This window comes from Fukomys damarensis, unplaced genomic scaffold (genome assembly GCF_012274545.1).
Source record: "Fukomys damarensis isolate Sample0158 unplaced genomic scaffold, DMR_v1.0_HiC HiC_scaffold_36, whole genome shotgun sequence".
Classification (NCBI taxonomy): domain Eukaryota; kingdom Metazoa; phylum Chordata; class Mammalia; order Rodentia; family Bathyergidae; genus Fukomys; species Fukomys damarensis.
In genome coordinates, this window is record NW_022900948.1 from 24024989 (window position 1) to 24047279 (window position 22291).

Here is a 22291-nt window from a genome sequence, read left to right on the forward strand (position 1 = left end):
ATATATTTTGCTTAACAATATACTATTAAAATCTCTGGATTAGTGCCTCCAGAAAAGACAGTAAAGATCCACTTTATTTTCTAATCTTCTGGAGTTAACTTTGTAGTGGTCTGTGGAAAAGGATGAAAGTGACAAAAGATTGTTCTTATTAGTATGTTTTATGTGTCACCTGGTAGGGGCAGGGATGAATCTCAAGGTGATTCATCTATATTTAAAATATGTAAGTATTCTTCTAAGAAATCACTTCAAACTGACTGGGTTTTCACCAAGATTTGTACAGTTTACACATAGTCTCATTAACTTTGACCCTGGGTCCTCTCCTATCCCACCTCACCCTCAGATTCTGACTTTCACTTGTGGAGTCTGGAGTCTCTATTTTGCTATCCTGACCCCTGTCCCCAGCCATCACCCCAATTTTGACTCATCCTCCTAACAAAAATTCTGCTGTAGTGTCCACCCTACACAAACTCACATAGCATTGCCATCTCTACCTCGTTACCAATAGTTCACTCCCTAGTTTTATCCTGGCCTAGGCAGCTACAGACAGTCTCATCTCTCTGCTTACTCATCTTACCAGGGTGGGTTATGATGATAACCACAGAAGGCTTTGAGATGAGGTCCCTGAGGCTGAATTTATAACTCTCAGTGCAAAAGTGGGGGAGGGGGTGAGCTGGTAGCTGCTATTATAAAGGAAGAAACATATTCATTCAATGTCATCTAATAAAGCAAAATCTGTGATTGTCCTACTGTTGTTCATTCATTCATTTTTTTCAGTAATTTTTCAAGCACTATGCTGTAGAAATTAGAAAATGGCTCTAGAGTCCCTCAGCCTGGATACCTTTTGTAAATTTGCCAATTACCCAAGTGCTCTAAATCTTAATTATCTCCGCTCCAAAATGTGGATAGTACCCACATCTTGAAATCTTTTCAAATTAATTGAGGTGATTCAGGCAAAGTATTTAGCATAGTGCCTGAAACAGAATAAACAGTTAATATATATACCTGTTATCAATTACTTTGCTGAGTCTTTAAAGATAATTTGCAGTGGAGGTAGAGTTGTGAAGAGGATTCTAGCAGACAGAAAAGTGCATAATGTGTAAAGGGCAGCAGTTCAGTAGGGTGACTTGTGAAGAATGTGGAGTTTGGGGGAGTGGCAAGTATAAGATTGGAAAGATAAGTAGTGTCCACATTATGAAAGGTTTTATAAACCATATGAATGAACTTGATTTTTGGCCTAAAGGCAAGGATAGATAATGAAGATATTTAAACAGAGAAACAATTAGGCAGAATATTATGGAAGCAGAGTGTGAGAGATTCCAATAAGCAAATCCAAAAGTAGGGATACCAGTGGGAATGTGTGCAATAATCTGGACAAGAAAAATCTAAGGTTGTACAGTAATGCCTGAGAAATGCAGTGGGAAAATTGGATTTGGAGACTCCCTGAGGTAAGATTAACATAGTAAAATGATTGATAAAACTTGAGAAACAAAAGAGAAGAAAGAGTCACTAATGGCTCTGGCTAGAATTAAGGCAAGCAGAGAGGCAGATTAGATTTTGCTGGTCAGATGAACAGTGTGTGCACTCTACACATGCACAGACAGTGTGGACCAGGCAGCTGGAAATTGGGTCTGGAGTTCATTGCAAAGCTCTGAGCTAGAGATATAAATTTGGGAGTCATCAGAGAATAGTAAGCAGTGAAAGCTCTGGGAAGAGTTCCAGAAAGGGGAGTTGAACATGCAATCTCCTTGGTCTATTGCATTACTTTCTCTGGTATTCACTCTTCTGAAATTAAGTGAAGCATAATCTATGTCACATGGTCTCCAAAAATAATGTCTTCAAGCCATCCTAGAACAATTCAACTTTCACCATGTTTTTATTACCCAAAATGCAGCTGTGGTTAAGTCATCCCATTGTCTAATGCAGGGGAAGTGACTTGTGACATTGAATTCATCAATAGAAAAATATTTCTTAAACTTTTGGAATTTCATTACCTCTTGGCCAAAACCATAGTCTCTTATTATGAACAACTTGCCTCAACTTTACTTAGCCACAAAACTTTGGAGGAATAAGCTGCTCATTTTTTACAAAACGAGAATGACCTTGTATTCAGAAAGTAGCTACATACAAATCGACCAAAATTCCCATCATTTTATTACAGAAATCAAGATTCCATCATCCCTACACCCTTTTAAAATTTCTTTATAATGAATGGAAATATTTCTCTACAGTTAATTCTAAGGCATGTTTCTTGTCCCAAGCTATAATGATTACATGGCTCTTCAAGAAAAAGTATTTTTTATGAAAAACATTTCACTAAATCTGTCTCTATAATGATCCTAGTTATAACTCAAACATCAGCCTTAGGCAAGTTATTTGAAGCAAATGAATGACCAAGCGGTATCATTTTTTGACAGTAGTCCACAAGTTATTTATTTTGGTTGAATGGAAAGAATTTATGAACAGGCACATTATTAGAGAAACATCATCATGTCTCATCACTGGCAATCTACGTGTCCAGCAAAAAGAAAGTAATGATGGACCACTTTAACCAAAATGGGTTAATGGTTTCCTCACTACTGCATCTGCCACATCTTGTTAAAAATAGAAGCCAAGAGAGCTCAGTGACACCACACCTGCCTCACAAGCACAAGGTCCTGAGTTCAAGCCCTGGTACAAAAAAAAAAAAAAGAAGCCAGTTACAAGTCACCAACAGATCATATAATTTGAATTTAGAAAATTTGAGTTCACATCCCACTTCTGATTTTGCAAAAATCAATCAAATTTTCTAGGATTTTATTATCCCTCTCCATTGAAAACAGTTATTATTCTCACAGCATTTTTAAAGTGTTTCTGGATGAATATATGTGGAAACAGTCAACATGGTGACAAGTATAGATTTGCCCCAAATACCAACACTGAACCTGAGAAAGAATTTAGGATATAAGTAAAATTATGACCTGCTTATGTCACATGTCAAGTATTTTCTGTGAGACATAGTAGGATGGATCTATGGAGGCCATAAATGCTGGATCACATTAGTTGGAGACCACATTATGAGCCATCTTCATATCAGCCATCAGCAAATATGTGGGTAACTAGAAAATTCAGGAATTTTAAAACATAGTTGCTCATCTGATTGTGATTTTTTTCTTAAGAACACTATAAGAGAATGTACCTTTACCATAATGTAGAAAACCTGTAATCATCTGGTAATACATCTGCCTAAGAGAAAAAAACAAACATTTTTAAGTTTTCTGCACTTGTAGAACATGAAACAGAAAACATATAGCCTCTTTCAGATTTAATAAAGTTTTAGGTAGAGAAATAGCTGTCTCTGAGATGCTAAATTAGTGTTGCCTTGGTATTATAACCATATGCATGACCAGTGAATCTTGCATAATTTTCAAACCTATGTCTATTCCTTATAGAAGTTGTCTATGTAAAATTTTGTCAAGGGAAAATTTCAAAGTAGTTCCACTGAATTTAAAAAATAGAAGAGAGAAAGCAGGCAAATAAAGGAGTTTGCAAAAGGTCAAGGGATATTTCAGACAGCTTGTCAAGGTAAACAGTATAGATTCAAAAGGAAAAGCATAATCTATTAATATTTTAGAGTTTGGTTTCATAGTCCAATATATGTCACTCTCCTTATATATTGTAATAAAATAAACGCACAGTTATCAGGTACCCACCAATGGGAAATTGATTTCTGGGGCCCACCTGACATCCACACCACAGCTTGCTATTGATACACGGGAAGATTAAGGTAACTGGTCACATAGAGCCAATGCAGATTTGAGGTTGTGTCTTATTCGTGACCAAATCCTCTCCAGCCAACCATGCAACTTACTGGAACCATCTGCAAGAAGATGTGGACTTTGCCATCCTGGGCCATTTATCCAGGCATGATGTTTAATTAGTGCACACAAAGTTGATGTGAAAGGCTTGGCAGCTCATCCCCTCACCCCTGTTGGGTTCATTGCCTCATTAGAAAAGCCCTGGATGGCTGACCAGCCAGACAAAACTAACAAGCACATTTTTCACCATCCACAGTAGCAATAACTTACATTTTTATAAAGATTTAAGATTTACGGAGTGCTTTCCTATACACAATGCTCTCTGCTGCAGTGTACCAGATAGAACATAAGACCTTGGATTAGAATATTTCAAGTCTATATACCACTTCTGCCTTTAGGTGACACTAAGGAAAGTATTCTGTTCTCCCTATGCCTCAGTTCTCTCCTTTATGAAGTGGAGGTAGTGCTTGCATCATAGAATGTTGTTTGGAAAAAATGTTAGTAAATGCGAAATAACTTCCCCTCTGTGCGCAGAGGTTATTGTGGTGACCCAATCTGTTCCCTTCCAGCATCTTCATCCATTTAATTAGATGAACAAAATGATCTTCTGCATACCTGAGAGATAATGGCTCCAGTTTGACCCTCTGAGTGGACTGGACAGCCAATGACTAGAGATTAACTGAGAAAACCACACGTGAAGTGCAGGCAGAAAAGCTAGACTGGAAATGGTGTCAACTAGGTGGACAGGTCTTTAGATAAGATCTCATTGGCAATCCAGACCTCTTAGAAATTATTTTCAAGCCAATTATTATTATTTTTTTTTTTAGTACTGCAGATAGAACCCAAGACCATCACACCAAGCTATATCCCCAGATTTCTCATTTTTTATTTTGAGACAGGGTCTCACTAAGTCACTAAGTTGCCCAGACTAGGCTCAAATTTACAATCTGCCTCTATCTTTCACAGTGCTGGGATTACAGAAATGGCACTGCCACACCCTGCTCAAGCATAATTCTTGTTAGCTGCTGAGCCAACATGGTAATGCCATCTCTTTGCAACCAAAGGAAATGCTTCGGACAAAATACCGAAAATGTTGAAGTTGATTCTAGAATGGGGATCTTGTCTCTCACATATTTTCTTTTTCTGAGTTTTGTTTCCAACTCCAGGACCAAGTCTTGAGTTCCCACAAAAAGAGGGGGTTGGGGCTCACACAAGAACTATATTTGAAGGAAAGCAGTGATTACCTCTCCTATCTTTCACAGTCAAATAAATATTTACTAAGTAAGGACACACAGCATACATTAAAATTAATGCTTCGCACAGCTTTGGAAATGTCTGTCATATCTGTCAATGTTTCCATAACTCCATGACTGTGAATGGCTCTGCTGTCTCTCAGTGAGAGCTGCCATTTTCCTGATGGTGCTCAGCAGGAGACTGGGCCTGATTACACACTCAGAGCCGGAGGATGGGCAGCTAAGCATACAAAAGCTCAAGGGATTGAGAAAGAGTTTGTAAAGTTAGTGTTCAGTGAGGTCTGCGGCCACTGTATAATATTTTTGAAGAACAATTTAATGGCAATTTCAAATAAAGAAAAGGAGCTTCACTTAATGAGGACATCTGTGTTTATAAACTATTAACAAAAGAAAATTGACAATCATCTTTCCTTGGTTAAATAGCCTATGCAGAGTTTTGCCTTCTGTGTGTCAGGTTGTCACCAGCCCAAGGGTTTAAGAAGGGAGACTTTGCACTTAAAGGATATTGATGTGTATCTCTCCAAGTGTCATTCACTCAATCTCTGTGCAGTGTGGAGAAATTTGGACTCAGATAATTTTATTTTGTTACTCTTCCCTCCTCTAGGAATGGTGTCAATTCCTGACGTTAATCTGGCTGCTGAAATGAAGGCTTCCATTTTCATTAATGGTATATTTATGATCCCTTTAAAATGCCAGTAATCTACCCTCCTTTGAAAATACACACACCCATTAAGAAAGCCACATTTTTCAGCTGTTGCTGTTTCTGTTGGTATTTCAAAAGTCTTTCTGCAGCTACGGCCACCAGAAGATGGAAGGAAATTTGATCAGCTATTTTTGGATAGTGAAAGAAACAGATTTGGGCAGATACAGACATGGAGAAAGGAGGAGGTGAAATTGAAAACAGCAAACAGAGAGGTATGTGTTCCACAGTTGACTACATTTTCCCAAGTATTCAGAAATAAATTAGTGACATTCCTGAATGTGCTGGAATGTCTTGTTTCATTCCAGCTGTGTTTTCTCAGTGACTCACCTATGAGGGTCCCCTCTCTGCATTTATATGTGGGTAGTCTGCTTTAACTTCAGAACTGTTTGCTTGGTCTTTTTGTTGTTGTTGTCTTTTTACTTCCTTGAAAACTCATACTTCTGTATTGGAGGTATAGCTCAGTGGTCAAGTTCTGGACTAGCTTGTGGGAAATCCTGGGTTCCATTGATACATTTATCCGTAGATGTGCTTTCTCATCAGATGTCATTTACATCATAAAAATGAGGTAGAAGGATCATCATTGAAACTCTACCTAGAATGCTTTTTTTTTTTTTTTTCAGTACTGGAAATTTAACCCAGACCTTTGTATATGCTAAGCTAGTGCTTCACCACTGAGCTACAGTCCTAGTCCTATTTCTAATGCCTTTTTACTTTATCTGGAGATTGGAACATGTTTATTATTTCAATATAAATGGGGAAAAAAACCTTGCATTATAATTGCAGCCTGCAAAATCAACACAGGTCTCAGTTTGGGTTTTCTAGAAGAATGAGAGAGGAGAACTCTTGTGTGAGTGACTTATTTAAAAAGTATTCTCTGGAGAATGGGGAAGTCAGGACATGAAAAAGGGAATAAACCCAGTGTGCAGTAAGATCAGATGAAGTTGCAGCCCCACACTGAACCTGTGAGAGCCTCTTGAAGATAAATAATGCTATTTGGTCTACTTTGAGGAAAGGAATCTAATTTGCACCAGTAAAACACTGGCTCCAGGATGTCCCTGAAAGATATAAACTACCAAGTGCACTGGCTCATGGAAGGTCTGAACAAAGGTTGCCCAATTGCTCAAAGACACTGCTCTCCAGAAGATCACTGATTTAAATTGTGAAGAAGAAAACATCCAGTTAGGGCATCTGAGGGGATCAACAGCATCCACTATGACCTAGGACCTTCATTTACTCACTACATAATAATTTAGCATCTACACAATGTGCCTGGTACTGGGCCAAGTGCTGAACTTACAAAAATTAATAAGAAATTATTTTGTGAACAGGTTTTAACACCAACATAAAAATTTTAGAAATTATTTATAAAAAACTAACTAAAAATAAAGTGATAGTGGAGAAAGGAAAAGAATTCTCCACACCCAAAGGAACAGATAAATGTATAAAGAAGTTATTTAAAGATAACTAATGTTCAGGACTGGGGATTTAGCTCAGTGGTGCAATGGCTGCCTCTCAAGCACAGGGTCCTGAATCCAATCCTTGGAACCGAAGTAAGGGGAAAAAAGATTACATGCTTGCTGCTTGGTACATTGGAGGATAAAAGTGCTGTGGAACCACTGATGAATAAGCATACAGCAGCCAGGGAAGGGTTTCATATGGGAACATAATCTTAGACTGCAGACACTTGAAAAACAAAACTCAAAATCATTGTAAAAGGATGAATTTCTGCATACTCAGCTAAGCTCTGTTCATACCTTACATTATTGTTGTTGTGTTTTTCTGAGACATTCATTAAATATTCACCCAGAAAACATTTACTAAGAACCTGATACATTCCAGGAACAACTACAAGCACTGGGAATACAAAGAAAAGGTGTAACTTTAACCCCCAGAGGAGCTTACATCCTGAGCTCATCCGGGAAATTCAGATTCTCCATCTGAAAAATAAAGTTTACAAAATCTTAACCCCTGTCTATACCCAAAAATAATCTATAGGGTGAAGAGGATGAGCTTCAAACTATGAAGATTTCAGAAGCTTTTAGTGGGGAAGGCATTTTTTTCTTTTTGAACGAGAGTTTTAACTCACCACTTAGAATGAATGACTATTATTTCCAGTGAAATATCGAGACTAATGATAGCAAATCTTTTAGAGTTTTCAAAGATAGAAACAGCTCGCTGCAGCACACATGCCATAGATTCATTGCCACTGATCTAGACTGTTTTAGTCTATGCATCAAAAACAAAAGTCAAAAAAAATTAAGCTTCTTGTGAGAGCTTAAAGGGAGCCAGGCAAAGCCACACATAAGAAAGCATTGGAGAGATGGAGGCAGCTAGGCCCAGATGTTGACAAGACAGAAAAATGGAGAAAGAAAGTACTAAGAAAGTACTAAGTAATTTTTACCTCAAATTATCTCCCCCAGCCCACCAAATAAAGTGCCCTCTCCTAGGTAGTCCAAATCTTGCCCACACTTTCACATTTAGCCAAGTTCTACTTCTTTAATGAAATAGATCAAACTCTTGCCTTCATTCTAACAATTTTCTTAACTTATTGAGTTTAGTGGTACTCTTCAAGTATACAGCACAGTTACATTCATCATTGGGATCTCTACATGACAGATCTTGGTTCTCATTTTTTTCCCCATACCTCTGCCCTCCCTTTACACCCTCCCCCCTCCCCTATTTACAAAGACTTTGTTTCCATTTTTCCTCTTCTCACAATTTTTCTAGTCCCTTATTTCCTTACCCCTACCCTTCTCAGTTTCCCTACACCTTTAGCCCTTTTCTTCCTATTTCATATTATCAGTTATACAATTTCGATGTTATTTATACTTTTAATTTTTCACACCAGAGAAACTATTCAGTATTCACACATGTGTGCATTCTAACAATTCTTGTACTGACACCATTCACTGAATCCTTTGCAGATCATCTGGTCTGATGAAACTGTCTCTGTACCTCCAACTACTATGTAAATTCTTTGATGATAAAGCTACTTCTTTTCAATCTCTCCAAACTGAGACCAAGGCAAATGGAAGAAGTTAGAACTCATGCTTTCTAATGGAGAAATGGTCAAGTTCCCAGGGGTGTTCTCAACCTGAAGGACAAAGCAAAATGTGGATGTAGAGAGCAATTACACGATGGCAACCATGGGGATGAGTCATCAAATCTCATAAGATTAGCACAGGAATGAAGGAGAGAATGGTCTGAGGTCAAGATATGGCTCCTGTGAAAAACCCTACTCAAAGGGTTAATAAAGAGCACCAGGCAATCACTTGTTGGCCTTTTGGCTAAGATCAAGAATGGATCCAGAGCCATGGACTGAACGGCCTTCACACTGAGCTACAACCCTAGCCCTTTCCTTATTTTTTATTTAGAGATAATATCACTAAGTCGTCCAGGTAGGACTGAATCTTGTGATGCTCCTGCTAAATCCCTGGCCCTATTTTATCCAATTCTAATCAACTTCAATTAAATAGATCCATGTGGCTAGGGGTTTCCATGCTGGACAACAATAATCTAACTGTCATAATAAGGATGAAGAGAAAACAATAAAATAATGGAGTTAAAGAAAGAGAATTAAAAAGAAACATACTGCTTAACTTGAGAAAGTGATGAGAATGGCTATCAAAATTGGTCAGTAGAAGGAAAGGTTGAACAAGACCATAAGATATCTGTTTTTATTTAAGAGAAAATGCATTGCTAGGAGATTTATCAGTCTTAAGTCCAGAGTTGAAATCACTTAACTAGGAGAGGTTAGATTGGCAGGAAGCCTTGTCAGAAAACATCAACCAGTTTCTACAATCTGGAAGAATTTTGAGCTAAGAATTCCTCCTATGCCCAACTTTCAGACTCCTAAATAAAGCCATGTGCGGGATCTGTTTTAGTTTTAGATTCACAAGGAATATCCCTGAGAGTCACTTTATTTGATACTATTTCCTAAGGAATGGTAGTTTGTATTCTTGGAAAGATAACCCTGGTTGAGTTTTGAATCCCAGAATAGTACCCTATAGAAAACTAGATTCATTTTCCAGTGTCCTTTGTTAATTTATTGAATATGTGGATGTTCACAGAATTTTGTCCATCATTACACAGAAGAGTAGATGATGTCACTTTTCCTTGGCAAAATGGGGTCGTTTCTGCAGAGATCCATACTCCAAACAAATCAACCTACCTGGCCTCTGTCCAATCAGAGGCATTTTCTGAACACTGGGAACTTCACTGAGGTCACTAGAAATTTCAAGGATGGAGAAGAACCTGCAGAGAGAAAAGTATGAGTTTTTTCTTTAAATGTATTAAGCACCTCTTAGATCAACTCATTGCATTATTATGTTGCACCTTCCCCATAAGTTGGCTATACCTATTTGACTCTCATGCTTATATATTACACCAAAAGAAGCTATGCAGTGGAAGAAACAAAACTAGTATCTTCATAGAGTTAAAATGTATACAAAGACTTTCCACACCAATTATAGCCTTGATCTTCAGATCGTTTTTATTTTGCAAAAGAGAAACCTGAGACGAAAAGAGATAACAGTCTACACAGGATTACTCAGCTGCTGAGTAGGAAAGGCAAGAGAAGCCCAAGTTTCTTTAACCAAACCCTGCATGAAACACCTAACCCAGTACCTGTCTCATGGATATTGTCTTCTTTCTTCTTTGAGACCACACATACAAGAAAATTCAGACCAAGAGAACTTGCCACATTACAATAAGTAAAGAAGACTTGCAGGTGAGCAAGAGTTATCGAAGCATTAGAATGCTCACTGTTAGATCCACAAGTATGTGGGACACAGATATGTGGCACATCTTGCTCAGAAGCAAGAGAAGGAATTAGGCAAAGAAAAAATTTTAAGTAAAAGAAATAAGACAGGTGGAAGAAATACTACAGACCAGAAATTTGGGGTGGATTTTTTAGGTTTGAATTAGTGACTGACCAATAAGAAAAGCTACCCTATGCTTATCATATTTCAACTGTGAGCTAAGAACTTTACAATTTTCTTTTTAAAAGTTGACTCTGTAGTGGCCAGTGTTAACTCTCCAAAATGTATCCCTCCTGAGTTATTTGGTCTGTGCCAATCATGATAATTCTGTCTTCGTTACCAATCATTACTTTGCAAGTGAGCCACAATCCCAGTGGTATGCACATAAAATTTCCTTCACTCCTAAGCAAGAGAGAGTGGTAGGAATGTGCGGGCTCCACTTTCCCTCTGTGAAAAAGTCAGTCCTGATGACAACAAGGCAGAAAGATGAAAAGAACCTCACTGAGTCACTGGATTTTTTCAACCTAGAAATCTACTGTGTCTTTGAACCTCTTACTGTGTGCAAATAATTAGCTCTCTTATTGTCAGAAGAAGATAGTCATTACTTGCAGCCAACATCATCCCAACTTACATTTTCCACTAGTTTCTTTATAGACAAGAAAACTGAGGCTTGGAGACAGTAAGTAATCAACATAAGTAGTAAATAGCAAACTCTGGATCTGAGCACAAAAAATGTATGATTTCACAGCCCAAGATCTTACCCATAAAATGAGCTGGATCCATTTTCATAAGTTTCCAAAAATTGGCCATTGACAATACCAAAAATTTCTTTACTTCACATAAGGAAAGTGCTGGACACAACAAAATATTACTTGACCTATGAACTTGATGGATCTCCTAGCTCTGATAATTACATATTGTTCTTTTTTATCCAAATATTTATTTATACCCTCAGTGGATTCAAATTCAAGTATAGTGGTGCTCAATTCTTTTTATTTTGTTGGCATGCATGTGAAGGGTTTAAGTTTTCTTCATCAATCACAAAGCAGTGTGTCAGTTGGAATAGCACTATGGACTGCCATGGCTTGACATAAATTCTTGATCTTTGTTTATTCCTGGCCTGCTGCTGACAACTGTTAACCTTTCCTTACTGTAGATAGCACCCCACTTTGGACCACACTGCACAACTTGCTCAATTCAAAGTACCTTCTTACAGAAGTTACTGTAGTGAATTGGTAAGTTAGTTGTAGCAAAAATAAACCTTAAACTTGGATCAAATTTTGGTAGCACAACAGGGAAGGTATCATAATATATCTGCCTATCTCAAGACAACAATCAACAAATTGACTGACTAAAGACAGGACTGTGCAGCCTGACCTGATTCTCAAAGGGAGTCTATCCAGAAGATAGGATAATTAACTCTTCCACAAGGATGAGCAGGGAAGGCATCATAGAGTTAGGGATTCTTGAGCTAGACCTTGAAAGCCAAGTTTAGTGGAATGTGCAAGAGAGGATTTAGGTGAAGTTAATAATAGGAGCAAAGGCACAGAGACATAACATTTCCTGTTGTGGTCACAGTTGAGAAGATTACTCAGTAATGCTGAGCATTGCTTACTGGAAGAGGCCCAGTAGATGCCTAACAATGAGAAGCAAGTATTATGAGGATGTCTATGAATTTCAAAGTGGACATGATAACAGTTATTATTCTAGATGCATTCAACACCTTTCTCCCTTTTTCCTTCTTTCTTAATTCCTTCCATTCTTCCTTCCTTCTTCCTTTTTTGCTTAACACTGGGGATTGAACCCAGGGTCTTATACATGCTAGGTAAGCACCCTGTTGCTAAATTTCCAGCTCTTCCTCACACTTTAAAAGAATTATCAAATAAATTCTCAAAGATGGTATTTATAAAAAGTATTATTATTTATGCTATCCTAATGAGAAAACTGAACTTCAAACAGATTAAATGTCTTGCCAATAATCACACAGTAAATAAGAGGCAAACACTTTAAATACTCCTGCAATTAATAAAATTTCCAGTCTCTGGATCTGTCTCACACTTTGAGAAGTAAAAGTCCAACTCCATACTTTAAGACACAATTCTCTGGCACTAGAAGTTGAAAAATAAAATTATTTTAATGGGACTTGTCTATGTTGGAAACATTCTTCATCTCTTGTAAATGTTTGCTCTGGAAGCTTCTGAGGTCCTTTCTCAACTTCATATGATATTTTCAATCAGTTAAGAGATATAGATTTGTTGATCATTATGGCAAGTACTGGGTGAAATGTAAGGAAAAACCACAATAAAAGGAAGTACCATTTTTGCTCTCAACAAGCTTGCAGTTTTTAAGATAAGCATGAGCCAAGTCTGTAAGTCAGGGGAATATAGGACTAAATACTGCACTGTCAAGAAGTCACTCTGATATGCTATGACCAAGCTCTAGGCAGAGTTGTCTAGAAATATATACTCCAGTCAGAACCTAAATTCAGGTTCTGAATTTAGCCCATTGCTTCCTAGTTGAGTGACCTTGGTAATCTCTGTGCCTTAGAATCAGATGGCTTCGTCCTCTTCCTGCCATAAAATTCTATAACTCTCCATGACTCATCTTAAGATATAATGAAAGCAAAATAAACTTCATATAAGTAGAGAGGAACAAAAGGGCATTCAAGAAATGAGCAACGAGCATGACAGAAGCGTGGTAGGTTGATTGTATGTAGTGAGAAAGACCTTGAGGAAGTGATAGCAATGTCTTACGGACTGAGCGTTAACAGAAGCAGATCATTATCAAGAGCAGGACTCCTGCTGCTCTCTCCTCCCAACCTCCCAAACTAAAGATCCTTCAAACACAAATACTCCATCCTAACCTCCTCTAGACAGTCATCCAGAATCACAAAAAATAGAGTCCAGAAGTGCTTTGGTCTGAGATCTTTAGTTTGTTGCCTCTCACAACCCCACTCAAATTAGCATAAGTAAAAAGCAACCTCTTGAAATAATAGAGAAAGAGTCTATGAGATCCAACTGTAAAATATAGCAAGCAGGCCTTATGTGATCTGAAGGTTATCAGTATCCAAAATAGTTTCTGTTACTCATTTCAGACTCTAAGGAAAGCATTTGATAGACCATCAGCCAGTTGATAGATGTGTATGTTCTCCAAAATTCCTCCAATTATCAGAGACCAACAGAGCTTCTGCTGTCCAGGTCAGCCGCTTCTAGAGCTGTAAATTACACAGGTTAAGCTAAATAAATAAAAGGATTTGCAATGGCCAGCAAATCGACTATTGTCTTTGCTTCACATTGCTAGTGTGATAGCTTAGATAGTTTGTGTATTAAAAAGATTATGTGAGTTAACCTAACAACCTATTATCTATAACATAGATTTTAGGAGAAAACATACTCCAAGTTCTGATTTGCATGAAAATTTTAGAAGAACATCTATTATTAGATTGGGAGATATCACCATGTAGTGTCAGATGAACGTGATGGAGAAATGAAGAAGTTGGTCAGACTTTGCCCCAAGTTGATTTCTCAGGGGCATTCCTGCATAACACAAAAATCACTAGCACCTTTGAACACAAACATATGCCTTCGTGTAGACAACGAATACCAATCACTTAGAAATTAATTTACTTTTAGAATGGTTGGTGAGAAGAAATTAAGATAGCCAACCTCCCTCCATAACACTAAGGAGAACTTCAAAAGGGGAAAACTAGTCTGTGTTTGCTGCTAGTCATATGTTACAAACTGTACCGAGGACTGGACATTTTCTTATTCAATCCCCATAAAATCTAAGAGGAGGATAAGGAGGATATTGCTAATTCCCCTACCTAGACAAAAGAAATTGAGACTCAATGAGGACAAGTCATTTGTACAAAGTTGTGCAAATAAGTATTCAAAGTGGGGTCCATCTGATGGCAAAGCACAAGCTCGCTCATACCTCTCACTTATTCTGAGCACAGTGGCTATGGGCCCAGATTCTGCAGTCAAATTACTGGATTCCTAACCAGTCCTACGGCATGGAGCAAGTGATCCTGTCTGTTTCCTTAGGTTTGAGGTTATTTAGAACATATCCCCAGAAAGCTGTTAGAAGGACTGGGTTACCATATGTGAAATGTTTAAAAACATTCCTCACACATCTTAAGCTCCTCACCCTTCACTTTGGTAAATTTCATTGGGATTCCTGCTCATAAAGCCCAGATGTCTTCAGTTGAACTGGGTCAAGGTCTCCTTGCCATACCCTATTTGTTCTAATAATGAGATTTGGAACAATCCTGGTTTGTGGCTGGTTCAGTACACAGAATTTTACATAACTCAAATGATCTGCTTCTCTTTTCTTCAGCCTCTGTTGATGAGCAATCTGAGAAAGAAATTGTTGGCAAATGATGTACATGCATACATATAAATATGTATGGAAGCAAAAAATGCCTCAAAGCTATTGTTATTATTGCCCTCACATTGTTTTGGATGCTATAAGCCATGAGCAGATGAGTAATATTATGAAGGGGGAGAAGTCATTTGCCTAGATCTGATTACAGGCACGCAATAGTGTTTGCAAACTACGGAATGTATCAAAATGTTGAAAGAGTGAAATGAAATCTAGGTAAATACACTTACCTTAAGAAAAAAAATATCTGAAATCTTTCCAATGCAGACATTTTAGAATAAGGGTGGACCAAATACTGAAGAAGTACAAGAAAGAATCAAATATGCTATCAGAGTAATCTTCAGTGCTGGCCCTAGGGGGATAAACTAAGTAACCTAATAGGTGTTTTCCATCTTTGAATTCTATGACTAGAATAGCAATGAAGGTTTTAGCTCAGAATTGGGATGCTGCAGACAACTTAGGAGGTCTACAGAAAAAAGCTTTTATATTACCTCTTCACACCATGTCTGGCTTAAACTAGTACTGACTGATTTCTATTTTCATAAGTGCTCACTCACCATAACAACGTTTTTACACACTGTGTGCAATCATCATGTGCACATGCATACAATTATGGCTCAAGATACATGAGCATTTGTGTGTAGATAGATTCTGAAAGGTAATGTTCCTCCCTGATGCATTGGCTGTCTGATTTACATTCAATACGTAGAGAATGAAAGCATATTTCTTTTAGAAGGAAAAGGAAGAAAAAACAGTGGCTGATGTAGGTTGGAATTTATGGGTCAAATATTAATTCTCTGAATATTTCAGTAAATGAGCATTATACTTGTAACGTGCAATGTTTATCTAAAATGATAGTGTGTGTTGGGGAATAGAGGCAATAAGGGGCAGGGAAAGAAAGCGTAACTTCCTTTAGACTTCATTATCAACATTACTAGGCCTACTTATTAAAATTATTATGATTATGTCTTCAAAAGTAAAAATATGTTCACACCAAGCACAATTTCTTTATGGTGGTAATGAATTTGAATTACCATGTGAAAATATTGAAACTAAATAACTACCGATGCTCTTGCAAGGATTATTAAGAACAGAAGATTTCTCCAGATGATCTAGCAATTACGGCCAGTTAAATCAAAGTTAAATAATGTGTGGGTCAAATTCCATGATTTTAAGCATAACGAAAGTATGGTTTTTGTTATGCTACTTCTTTATAATATTACAGGAGTAGATGGATACAATGTTAAATGAGCAGATCTTATAATACAAAATGAACACATTATTACCTGAGGCCTTTTCATCTTCTCTGAACTGGTATTTGTGGAAATTGAATCTGACCCGTGTAAACAAATTTATTTTTATGAGTGTGAACTTGATACAGCACAGCCCCTCTCAAAGGTCCGTGGCACATGTTCTTTCTATTACTAAACAGTTCAAGGGTATGCACTAAGTGCATGTAAAAGTTATTTGCACTGAGTAAGGTAGTAAATTCTAACACAGGAATCTCCAAACACAGTAAAGTATCACAAAATACTAACTCCAACCGTTACATTTAAAGGCTGTCACTGTGAAATGTAAGGGGTATGTGGAAAAAATACCTGAGTAACTATTTCAGCATTTAATTCCCTCAAACTAAAATCCTTCATGTTTGAGAGATGATTATTACATATATGGCCTTTACACCTTTTCTTTCTCTTGGAGTCTAGAGATGTTAAAAATAACTTTCTTGCATCTCCCACCTCAAATTTTCCCTCTCGTTTGGATGCTTGAGACTTAGGACTCTTATTACATGGAAAATTGCTGTACGATGTAAAGCTAGATAGCGTTCTCTTCTGCAGTCACCAGCCAGATATTCTGTTCAAAGTCTATGCAACCGCTATTCATCTGTACATTCTTTTTTCAACTAATAGTTATTCATTGTGCCATCCAGTGCTCTGAGTGTTTCATGTGGCTAAAGACAGAATAGCAGTCAAGTAAGGAGTAGAGAAGAAACCCTACATTCGTGAAACAAGGTTCTAATTATACAGTGCTTCTTTTGTTAACAGTAATTGCTTGTTACCTTACGACACTATCCTTTAATTAGAAATGCCAATACAGGAAAATGTTAACTAGGTCTTGCAGCTATTATCAAATATAAAATATGTCAAAATTACAAACAGTTGCATAAATGCAGCCTGATAATAGTAATGATAATAATATAATAATGATAGCATCTGCCATTTACTGCTTAGCATGTGCCAGACACCACGACAAGCATTTTATATTTAACCACAAGACTATCAATTCTCTTAAATCAGTGATCTTGTATATGGCTCACTCATGGCTACCTCCCCAGTATAATACAAATTGTAAATATTCAAAAATACTTTTGTCAAAGCAATGAATAGATGAATAAATGAATCTATTATCTCACTGAATGCCCTAGAGGTAGGTATTGTTACCCTTCTTTGCAAACTCAGATACATAAAGATGTAGTACGCACAGTATAACTAGGATGTAAATCCTGTTCTGAATGACTCCAATATCTGTGGATATAACAGCACCCTGCAGCAAAGTCCTCCTCAGTATTTTGAGTCCCTTTCTCATTAAATCTAACACATTCTTTATTCTTTATCCATTAAGTTTATTGGTACTTTTTAGGCATACAGTACAGTTACATTCATCATTGGGATCTTGTACCTTTGCATGACTTAGCTTATTTTTTCCCCATACCCTGTCTTCTCTTCACCCCCTCCACCTTTCCCTATTTACAAAGACTTTGTTTCCATTTTTTCCTTTTCTCATATTTTTATTTTCCCTTCTTTCCTTTCCCAAACAGTTCCCACTTCCCCTATTCCTTTAGACCTTTTCTTCCTATTTCACATTATCAATTATACAATTTGAACCTTATTTATACTTTTAGTAAACACATTCTTGATTTTAAAAAGCATACCAATCTTTTTTATTTGATAAATATTTTAATACAATGTTTCTAATTTTTAATTCCATCCCTATATGTACTCATTTAGTGTTTATTCAGAATATGTAAAAATAACTTTTAAAATAAATGTGTCAGAGCAAGTCTTTTCCCACCCACCCCTAAGATTCAATGATTACATTACCAAGAAAAAGAAAACTCAGGGATGTTTATATGGTCTCAGAAATTTAAATCACCTCCTTTGTATTAAAACCTGATGTAGTGAAAGTAACAAGCATTCGGTTAGGCAAACCTGGGCTCAAATTCTTGCTCCCCTACTTTTCCAGCTATGTAACCTTTGTATTTTAGAGGTTGAAAGCTTCAATTCTCCAAATGCAAAAATGAGAACACTTGGAAGATATAATGATATAAAATCTGCAAAGATCACAGCAGTGTGGCATAGAGAAGCTCATTCAATAACCAGTTCCTTCAGAAAACCTATCGAAAGTGGTTAAGCATATGGAACCATCAGAAAGAGACCTAAAACACTGGGCAGGTGATGGTTGTGTTACTCCTAGAGAACACCAACGAGGCGGGCAGGGGTGTTAATCTTGGGATCTCTGCTGCTGGCTCTGGTTTACTGAGAATCAAACCCAAGTTCTTCTCGAAGGAAGGTGCTCAGAGGGATGGTTTTTCAAATAGAGTATGGAAAGGGAGAATTACTTCCTGAGTCTGGGCCTGAATTTTATTTTCTCTGAGAAGTCAATGTCAACTAAAGTGAGAGAAGTCTCAGGAGCAGAAAGTCATAGAGGGTCAAAGGTTTTGGATTAGATAATCTCTGAGGTTCCATCCAGCAGTTGCATTTTATGATTCTAACCTCTGACCAATTTTCAAGAGTAATTCAAATGGTCTCAAATGCCCTATAAGTATATCAAAGTGGAGCACTGTGGTGTTGAGGGAAAGAGGGAGAAGAGAAAATTCGCATTACCAAGAGTGCAACACCTCCAATGTCAATGAAGTTATTTCAAATGAAACTAAGAAGCATATAGCCAAACAGACATAAGCAAGGGCACACCTTGCTCCCTCTCCGTGATATCGCCCCACCCCCGAAAAAAATGCATTCTGACCTTACACAATCTCCCTAAACATATGTGAGTGTGGCAGCAGACAGGATATTCTAGAAGCCTACAGGAAAAATAACATCAAATTTCACATTGAAGAGAGGAGGGTTCTCTCTAGCTTAGCAAAGACCATCAACTTAATGCTAATACCTGATTTGTGCCTTTCACTGGAGAGAGATACAGAAACAAATAAGAAAAGCTTTCTACTCTCAAATATCCCATGATTAAGTGAGGAGGATAGCAACCAATATGTTAGAGTAAATTGATCTCTAAATGGAGGTACAAATAATCTGTTATGGAAAAACAAAGCTTTAAACTAAGAAATAGAAGAAAGTTCTACAGAGATTGTATTTTAAATTGAGCTTTGAAGAATAAGTGAAATTTCCAATGAGGGAAAAAAGGAAAGAAAACAACTTCCTTAATTTTTGAAAAAATGTACAAAGCCACAGACAAGCAATTGCCTCAAAACATAAAAGTACATGTAAAGGACAAATAAAAAATGATTCACTTGGTTAATACTCAAAAAATGCAAATTAAAATGATAGAAATTATTTTTCATCTCTCAGATTTACAGACTTTTAAAAATGACAGCATACAGTATTGGTACAATTAAGGATATTTCGTTTGGCTTGTCTGGAAAAATGCTTGAGTAACACACTTTTACCCAATAATTCCAAACCTAATATTTTATTCTAAAGGGGAAAATTCTTAAGAAATATAAAGACAAATATAAAGGAATTATTTATACTGATAAAAATATTAGAAATTAAATCAGGCATGGTGGTGCATGCCTGTAATCACAGCTTTCTGAGAGGCCGAGGCAAGAAAATTGAAAGTTCAAGCCCAATTTGAGCAATTTAGCACCTTAATTAGACCCTATCTTTTTTTTTGGAGGGTGTAACGGGGATTGAACTCGGGTCCTTGCACTTGCAAGGCAGGCCACCGAACTGCTGAGCTAAATCCCCAGCCCAAGACCTTATCTTTAAAAAAGGGGTGAGCATATAGCTAAGTGTGAAGCTCTGGGTTCAATCCTCAGTACCACTAGTGAAAATTTCAACTATGTCATGATTCACATCTAAGTGTCTCCCAAAGCTTCATGTGTTTTGAAGTTGATTGGACCCTCAGGGTGCTATCCACTTCAGTGGGCTCATCCGTTTATGAGATCAGCAGCTCAGTGTGGGATTAGAAGGTAGGGCCTGGTTCAAGGTGGGTCTCTGGGGGCTTGACCTGCACGGGTGTATTATTCTCTCTCCACTTTCTGGGTGCCATGGGCTGAGCACATTTTCCTCTACCATGCCCCTCTGCCATCCTGTTTCTACTTGGAGCTAGCAGACCATGGACTGAAATCATGAGCCAGAATAAATTTTTCCTTTATATTGTAGGTTTTGGGCATTCTTTCCAAGAGATGGGACAGTGGCTAAGACAAATGATATCTAGATAATAAAAGATAATTTATCTTATATATATATAAGAAGAGTTCTAAATCTATATGCATTTTTGTGTATAATATGTATATGTAGTTTGAAGTAAAGACTAAAAAGTGCTATATCTAAATATATAATACTATTTTTGGATTATGGAAATTATATGATTTTATTTTATACTTAGTAACACCTCTGTGACAGCCCAAATTTTTAAAAGGGAAAAATTAAAAGTTATTCTAAATAGTTTTAAATGAGTCAGATTTAAACAAGCAAGGAATTGAAAAATGTCATTTTAGGCCAAAGAACAATACGAGTAAAGATGGAATGATAATATGAAAGGCATTTTTGGAAGAGCTAGAGTAGACCAGTAAGGAGTGTAGAGTAAATGAAACTGGAAAAAACATCTGGAATTGAATTACTAAATATCTTAAATGACATTCCTATGCATTGGTGCTGTGAGAAATAGAGCTCCTTTTTCTTTTTTTCCTTGCAGTATTGAGGATTGAATGCAGAGCCTTTGCACTGAGCTCCATCTCATCATTTTTAATTTTTTTTTTAAATTTTGAGTTAGGGTCTCATTAAGCTGAGCATGACACTGGGTCCAGTGGACCCATCCCTTACTTTTCTATTGTTAATTTGTACTTTACCATAATAGTACCCAGCTGTGCATCTCAGTACCTTTCCCTGAGGGTTACAGGAAGCAATCCATGTGTTTACACATTTGGTTTGATGAATGGCAAGGTGTGTGCACGTGTGCTAAAGTGGCAAAATGGAATTTTTACCCACATTATTCTCTCTGTCTAACTGGTTTTGCATATTTTACCCAATCATCACAGCCCATGCAATAGACCGACACCACTCCAGGATTTGTTTTAAAAAGTTTTCTTTTGATTTTTCTAGTAGAATTAGCCCAATTCAGTGTAATGAATGGCCCATGAAAGACCAGATATGCAAGTTTTGGAGGAGGTCAAAAGATAACCATCATGCATTGATGATGAAAATGATCCATTATGGTAAAATACACATTTTCTTAACACAAAAGTGGTGTGGGTATATGATGATGAGTACTTTGACACTGGCCTTGAGAGCCAAAGTTCCTATGATAGTGAAATAGAACAAGAATCAACTGACACAGACACAGGGAATGCAGATCTCCTTTATTCAGGCGATGAAGAAAACAGCAATATCTGACCAGTCAAAATGTTACAAAATGGCCACACAACCAAATGAAATGATCCAATGACAGAATTAGGTTCAAAATACAATGAGTGTCTTGGCAGGGGTGAAATGGATTGGACAGAATACCAGCACTGCCCTTCAATATTGGAAATTGAAACAGACAAAATGCTACAAGATTCTGTGAAATACACAAAGGTTGAAATGCAAATAAAACGTTCTGTATGCACCAATAGCCATATTTTAAAATGTATTTATTACGATACCTCACTAGCTGAACTAAACGCATTCATAGATCTGTTGTTCTTAGTGGGATTTCTCATGGTAATTGAAGTTAGAAAAGTGATGGAAAAGTGATGGGTCAAAATATGGCATAAACATTTATGCCCTTGTATATGCAAAAACTTACTATGCTTTCAATTTAGACATTTATCCTGGAACTCAGCCATCAGGTCCTTATTTTTATAGTAATAAACCAAACGATGCTGTCAGCAGACTTGTTGCTTCCATCTCCTACACTAATTGGAATGTGACATCTGACAATTGTTTTACTACTTTCCAATTGATGTTACATTTGCTAACAGAGCGCAAGTTGACCAGTGCAGGAACTGTACACAGGAACAAAGCAGAAATTCTAACTGAAGTATTGTGGTTTCAAAATAGATAATTGTATAGTACAGTCTTTAAAATTCAGAAAGATTTATATCGGCCTCATCTATGGCAAAGAAAAAAAAATAGTACTGCTGATGTCAACATTGCACCATTATGGAAATATTGGTAGGGA